The sequence below is a fragment of the Schistocerca serialis genome, chromosome 6 (assembly GCF_023864345.2).
Source record: "Schistocerca serialis cubense isolate TAMUIC-IGC-003099 chromosome 6, iqSchSeri2.2, whole genome shotgun sequence".
NCBI lineage: Eukaryota > Metazoa > Arthropoda > Insecta > Orthoptera > Acrididae > Schistocerca > Schistocerca serialis.
This window is the reverse complement of record NC_064643.1, coordinates 187,651,476-187,658,316: the sequence shown is the minus strand read 5'-3', so window position 1 is coordinate 187,658,316 and position 6,841 is coordinate 187,651,476.

Below are 6,841 nucleotides of genomic sequence, written 5' to 3'. Positions count from 1 at the left end.
AGTTTACATTCTCGTAGTCAGAAAAGTTCAATACACGGGAAAGCGCATACGCGACGAGATAAAATACACGTTCACATGGCACTCCCATTCTAGTAGTTGTGTTTCAGACTATTGTCAGTTACTTAATTTCAATAATATTTCACACGTATAAATTTCAGTCATATTTCAAACGTACATGTTTCAGTCTACAACTCCTTTCTCCTCAATAAAGTTGGTTGGTGTGAAAAATAAAAAGTTGAATTTTGGTCCTAGGATCATCTGTTACTGATTAAATAAGCCAGTTCAAAGGTTGGCGGGAGGCAAGGCCCAAAAGGACAATGGCTTCTCCGTATTTTTTAACTTATTTACATAAACAATAATGAAAATCATCACCGAAAGGATCAAAATTATTGGCAAAGAAATACATTATGTTCTAATGGTGGTGATACAGTAGTCAGAAAATTCTGCGAAGGACATGAAGTGTATCTTAAAGAAGTATTTTAATCATGGAGCAACGAAAAATTTCTTCTTATTCAACCGAATGTCTTATAGAATCCTTGCATGACAGTTCACGGTACCAATATGTTCCAAAAAGCCGCTCGCGGAAATACGATTTTTCAGGGGATGATATCTTAGGCTTTGTTGATCACACAGGTAAGGGAGTAAAATATTTTGGATAGCCCTTGGCCTAGCGACTATTTTTAAGACTATCGGAAGAACGGGTATAATGTAGTTATCCTACACTTCTTCCAGCTCAGGCAAATTGAGAAATCGGTTGATTCTTTTGCATTAGCTGTGGTCTAGGGTGAACCTTAGACGGTTTAAACGCAGTCTAGTCAGATTAATGTGACCACCGCCTGCGTTCGACGTCAACGTGCAATAATACTCTCAGCTGGCAGGTTGCAGCACTAGAAATGAAATGAAATGAAATGTCGTGTGACGAGGGCCTCCCGTTGGGTAGACCGTTCGCCTGGTGCAAGTCTTTCGATTTGACGCCACTTCGGCGACTTGCGCGTCGATGGGGATGAATTGATGATGATTAGGACAACACAATACCCAGTCCCTGAGCAGAGAAAATCTCCGACCCAGCCGGGAATCGAATCCGGGCCTTTTGGATTGACAGTCTGTCGCGCTGACCACTCAGCTACCGGGGGCGGACCTGCAGCACTAGAAGGGTAAATAAAGCGTGTCGGTGGGACGCGGAACACCATGCAGTCGTTGTCGTAACGCGGAAACAGAATGTTGTGTACATAGTTCCGCGTAGTCAGCGCGTACACAATTTTCCCACTAGAGCGCGCCCCGCTAAGCACAACAGCGCAGGCGCAGCGCTCGTCCGTCTCCGCACTACGAGATGGCGCTGCCTTATAGACGGACCAAATTCTGCTTCCGCCGATCTGCGTATTAATACGTAACGCAGCCAATGAGATTGCTGCTAACGTAGAACTTTTTCTCCTCGCGTATCACATTCGCGCAGTGATACCTGAACGCTCGAGATATTATAACGAGTGTACAGTCAGTCTGCATTAGTCTATAGTCAAGTTTCAGTCTGCCCCTAATAAGATTATCATATTCAAAAATGGTTCAAATGGCTCTGAGCACTATGGGACTCAACTGCTGTGGTCATAAGTCCCCTAGAACTTAGAACTGCTTAAACCTAACTAACCTACGGACATCACACAACACCCAGCCATCACGAGGCAGAGAAAATCCCTGACCCCGCCGGGAATCGAACCCGGGAACCCGGGCGTGGGAAGCGAGAACGCTACCGCACGACCACGAGATGCGGGCGATTATCATATTCTTGTACATAGCCATGAAGAGAAATGTATAGACTCTTTGTCAATTATCAGAGATATATGAGAATAAGATTAACGTACCAAGACCAAAGGAACTTCAGATTGTCAATTGTAAACAGCATCCAGAATCAAGTTAAGTAATTTCTATGCTTTTTATTATTTTAATAAATGTGTGTGAAAATTAATCAAGTTCTGTTTAAAGTTGGTCACCGTCAATCTGCTACTCGAAGCGTGCAAGTGGCATTTCTATCGTCTGACCTAACGGCAGAAGATAGACACGCCACGATAAGACCACGAGACATATTGCTGACACTCGCCTACTTCGTTAGAGCGACAAGTCAAATAATCTGATGGTGTGTGTACCGAAAGTCTTACAGTATGCACACCACACAGACAAAAGGGCATGATCACTGGCTGTCAGGGCCAAGAATGGAAGCATTTCCGAGACAGCTAAGTTTGTAAACTGTACGCGTGACGTCATGGTTAAAGTATATCGTGGATGGCAAAATCGTGCTATACAGCCGGCCAGTGTGGCCGAGCGGTTCTAGGCGCTTCAGTCTGGAGCCGCGCCACCGCTACGGTCGCAGGTTCGAATCCTGCCTCGGGCATGGATGTGTGTGATGTCCGTAGGTTAGTTGGGTTTAAGTAGTTCTAAGTTCTAGGGGACTGATGACCTCAGATGTTAAGTCCCATAGTGCTCAGAGCCATTTGAACCATTTGGTGCTACACAAAACTAGCGTCATAGATGGCAGGGCTGAACGACGGCTACGGGGAAACGAAGGCTGGGATTTGCATGACAGTAACGCAACTGGATGTACAATGAGTGTCCATCGGACAGATGGCCGTTGGCGTGTACTATGTGGAATCAACAATCTGCTGCAACAATCGTCGGAATGGTTCAAGCCGGACGGCATTCCCTGGGTTACCTCATCATTCTGGAAGGCACAGTGGATCAATATAAGAATGCATTCATCCTTGGGGACCATTTCAGCCCCTACATACTGTTTGCTTTTCCTCGGCACAATGGCATCTACCAGCAGGACAATGCAACACGTTACACAACTCGCAGTATATGTACGTGGTTTGAAGAACACCAGGATGAGTTTACAGTTTTACCCTGGCCTCCAAACACACCGGATTTTAGCCCAATAGAGACTCTGCGGGACCTCTTCGCTCAGGCTGTTCACGCCATGGATCCTCAATCGGGAAACCTAGCGCAGCTGGCCACGCCGTTGGAATCTGCATGGCTCCACATCTTCGTCGATAACTTCCAGAACATCATTGACTCTTCCCGCACGTCTTGCAGCGTTCTGTGTTGCAAAAAGGTGGTTATTCAGCTATTGGCAGGTGGTAACATTGATGTTGAATATGGATTGGGGGTAAGAAATGAAAGAGGAAGCCGTCTGGTAGAATTTTGCACAGAGCATAACTTAATCAAAGCTAACACTTGGTTCAAGAATCATAAGAAGGTTGTATACATGGAAGGATCCTGGAGACACTAGAAGGCATCAGATAGATTATATAATGGTACGACAGAGATTTAGGAACCAGGTTTTAAATTGTAAGACATTTCCAGGGGCAGATGTGGACTCTGACCACAATCTATTGGTTATGGACTGGGTTAAAACTGAAGAAACTGCAAAAAGGTGGGAATTTAAGGAGATGGGACCTGGATAAACTGACTAAACCAGAGGTTGTACAGAGTTTCAGGGAGAGCATAAGAGAACAATTGACAGGAATGGGAGAAGGAAATACAGTTGAAGAATGGGTAGCTGTGAGGGATGAACTAGTGAAGGCAGCAGAGGATCAAGTAGGTAAAAAGACGAGGGTCAGTAGAATTCCTTGGGTAACATACGAAATATTGAATTTAATTGATGAAAACAGAAAATATAAAAATGCAGTAAATGAAGCAGGAAAAAAGAATACAAACGTTTCAAAAATGAGATCGACAGGAAGTGCAAAATGGCTAAGCAGGGATGGCTAGAGGACAAAAGTAAGGATGTAGAAAAAAATGGTTCAAATGGCTCTGAGCACTATGCGACTCAACTGCTGAGGTCATCAGTCGCCTAGAACTTAGAACTAATTAAACCTAACTAACCTAAGAACATCACACACATCCATGCCCGAGGCAGGATTCGAACCTGCGACCGTAGTCACGCGGTTCCAGACTGAAGCGCCTTTAACCGCACGGCCACACCGGCCGGCAAGGATGTAGAGGCTTATCTCACTAGGAGTAAGATAGATATTGGCTACAGGAAAATTAAGGACACCTTTGGAGAAAAGAGAGCCACTTGTATGAATATCAAGAGCTCAGATGTAAACCCAGTTCTAAGTAAAGAAGGGAAAGCAGAAAGGTGGAAGGAGTATATAGAGGGTCTATACAAGGGCGATGTACTTGAGGACAATATTATGGAAATGGAAGAGGATGTAGATGAAGATGAAATGGGAGATACGATACTACGTGAAGAGTTTGACAAAGCACTGAAAGACCTGAGTCGAAACAAGGCCCCGGGAGTACACAACATTCCATTAGAACTATTGACGGCCTTGGGAGAGCCAGTCCCGACAAAACTCTACCATCTCGTGAGCAAGATGTATGAGACAGGCGAAATACCCTCAGACTTCAAGAAGAATATAATTCCAATCCCAAAGAAAGCAGGTGCTGACAGATGTGAAAATTACCAAACTAGCAGTTTAGTAAGCCACAGATGCAAAATACTAACGCGAATTCTTTACAGACGAATGGAAAAACTGGTTGAATCCAACCTCGGGGAAGATCAGTTTGGATTCCGTAGAAATGTTGGAACACGTGAGGCAATACTGACCTTATGACTTATCTTAGAAGAAAGATTAAGAAAAGGCAAAGTTACGTTTCTAGCATTTGTAGACTTAGAAAAAGCTTTTGACAATGTTGACTGGAATACTCTCTTTCAAATTCTAAAGATGGCTGGGATAAAATACAAGGAGCGAAAGGCTATTTATAATTTGCACAGAAACCAGAAGGCAGTTATAAGAGTCGAGGGGCATGAAAGGGAAGCAGTGGTTGGGAAGGGAGTTAGACAGGGTTGTAGCCTCTCCCTGATGTTATTCAGTCTGTATATTGAGCAAGCAGTAAAGGAAACAAAAGGAAAATTCGGAGTAGGTATTAAAATCCATGAAGAAGAAATAAAAACTTTGAGGTTCGCCGATGACATTGTAATTCTGTCAGAGGCAGCAAAGGAGTTGGAAGTTGAACGGGATGGACAGTGTCTTGAAAGGAGGATATAAGATGAACATCAACAAAACCAAAACGAGGATAATGGAATGTAGTCGGATTAAGTCGCGTGATAGTGCGGGAGTTGGATTGGGAAATGAGACACTTAAAGTAGTAAAGGAGTTTTGCTATTTGGGGAGCAAAATAACTGATCATGGTCGAAGTAGAGAAGATATAAAATGTAGACTGGCAATGGCAAGGAAAGCGTTTCTGAAGAAGAGAAATTTGTTAACATCGAGTATAGGTTTAAGTATGAGGAAGTCGTTTCTAAAAGTATTTGTATGGAGTGTAGCCATGTACGGAAGTGAAACATGGACGATAAATAGTTGGACAAGAAGAGAACATAAGCTTTCGAAATGTGGAGCTACAGAAGAATCCTGAAGATTATATGGATAGATCATATAACTAAGGATGAGGTATTGAATAGAATTGGGGAGGAGTTCGTGGCACAACTTGACAAGAAGAAGGGACCGGTTGGTAGTACATGTTCTGAGGTATCAAGGGATTACAAATTTAGCATTGGATAGCAGCGTGGAGGGTAAAAATCGTAGAGGAAGAGATGAATACACTAAGCAGATTCAAAAGCATGTAGGTTGCGGTAAGTACTGGGAGATGATGAAGCCTGCACAGGATAGAGTAGCATGGAGAGCTGCATCAAACCAATCACAGGACTGAAGACCACAACAACAACAACAACAACAACATTGATGAGACTGGACAGTGGGTGGTTCCTGAGAAAATCCAGAAAAACCGTGATTTATGGGTTTCAAAAGTACCATTTGTGGGTATCCTGTCTGACAAGTCGTAAATGCAGTTTCAACTACTGAAGTTCTAGCGTGACTCTTTCGTATATGACATATGTATTTAATAATATAAATATCATACCGCAGTAATCAACGTAATTAACCCAGAGAGATAATAGAAAGGCATAGTAGGTACATGTAACTAAACCATGACAAATGATCTCCGTTTTTCTCTATAAAACCGATAACATTATCAATATTGAGCTCATTCACTCAGTGTAACTACTTAGACTCTTGTATTGTCTTGGTTGTCATCTTTTGTGTGATTAGTATTATTCGAACAACAAATGATTTTTGGAAAATGTGTGTCTTGTTACTGATTTAAAGTTATCCTCCCCGTCAGTACAATGATTTCTTGAATAAATGTAAATTTAGCCGTCTTCCGTAAAAGGTATTAATCTGTAATTTTAATGAAAAGTCATTGTTGACCATCATTTTGCTCAATTTTAATTTTCTTAGTATTTCCGAAACAGAACCTTCCATATTTTGTAAAATAAGTCCGATCGTCTTTCAGATTACATTCATTTCCACAGCTTATCATGCAGTAATAGCTTGTGTACGCAATTCCAGAATGAATCGATACCAAACAGATGATGATAGTCGCTATGAATTTGAATATTCACTAAACCGAATATCAAGTAAATAAAGACTTTATTGAAGTAATTAAAAGCTTGTACAAGCCATTGCACATCGGGTTGCAGCAAAAGCGGATGGGAAAATTATGTTATGTATCTATTGCTGACTGCATTAATGAGAAATCAATTAGAAAAGGGCGAGAACTACAGATCTTGTGACATACAAGCCAAACGACAGAATGGCTACGAAATGACGGGACGTACTAAGCTTTAGGTGAAAGGTAATTTTACGTCATTTTACTAAAAGAAATCCGATAAATTTCGGGTATACTATACATCATACAAATCTAAGGGCTGTCAATGCCACTAAATACCTAGAAATTACAATTGCGAGCAACTTAAATTGGAAAGACCACATAGTTATATTGTGGGGCT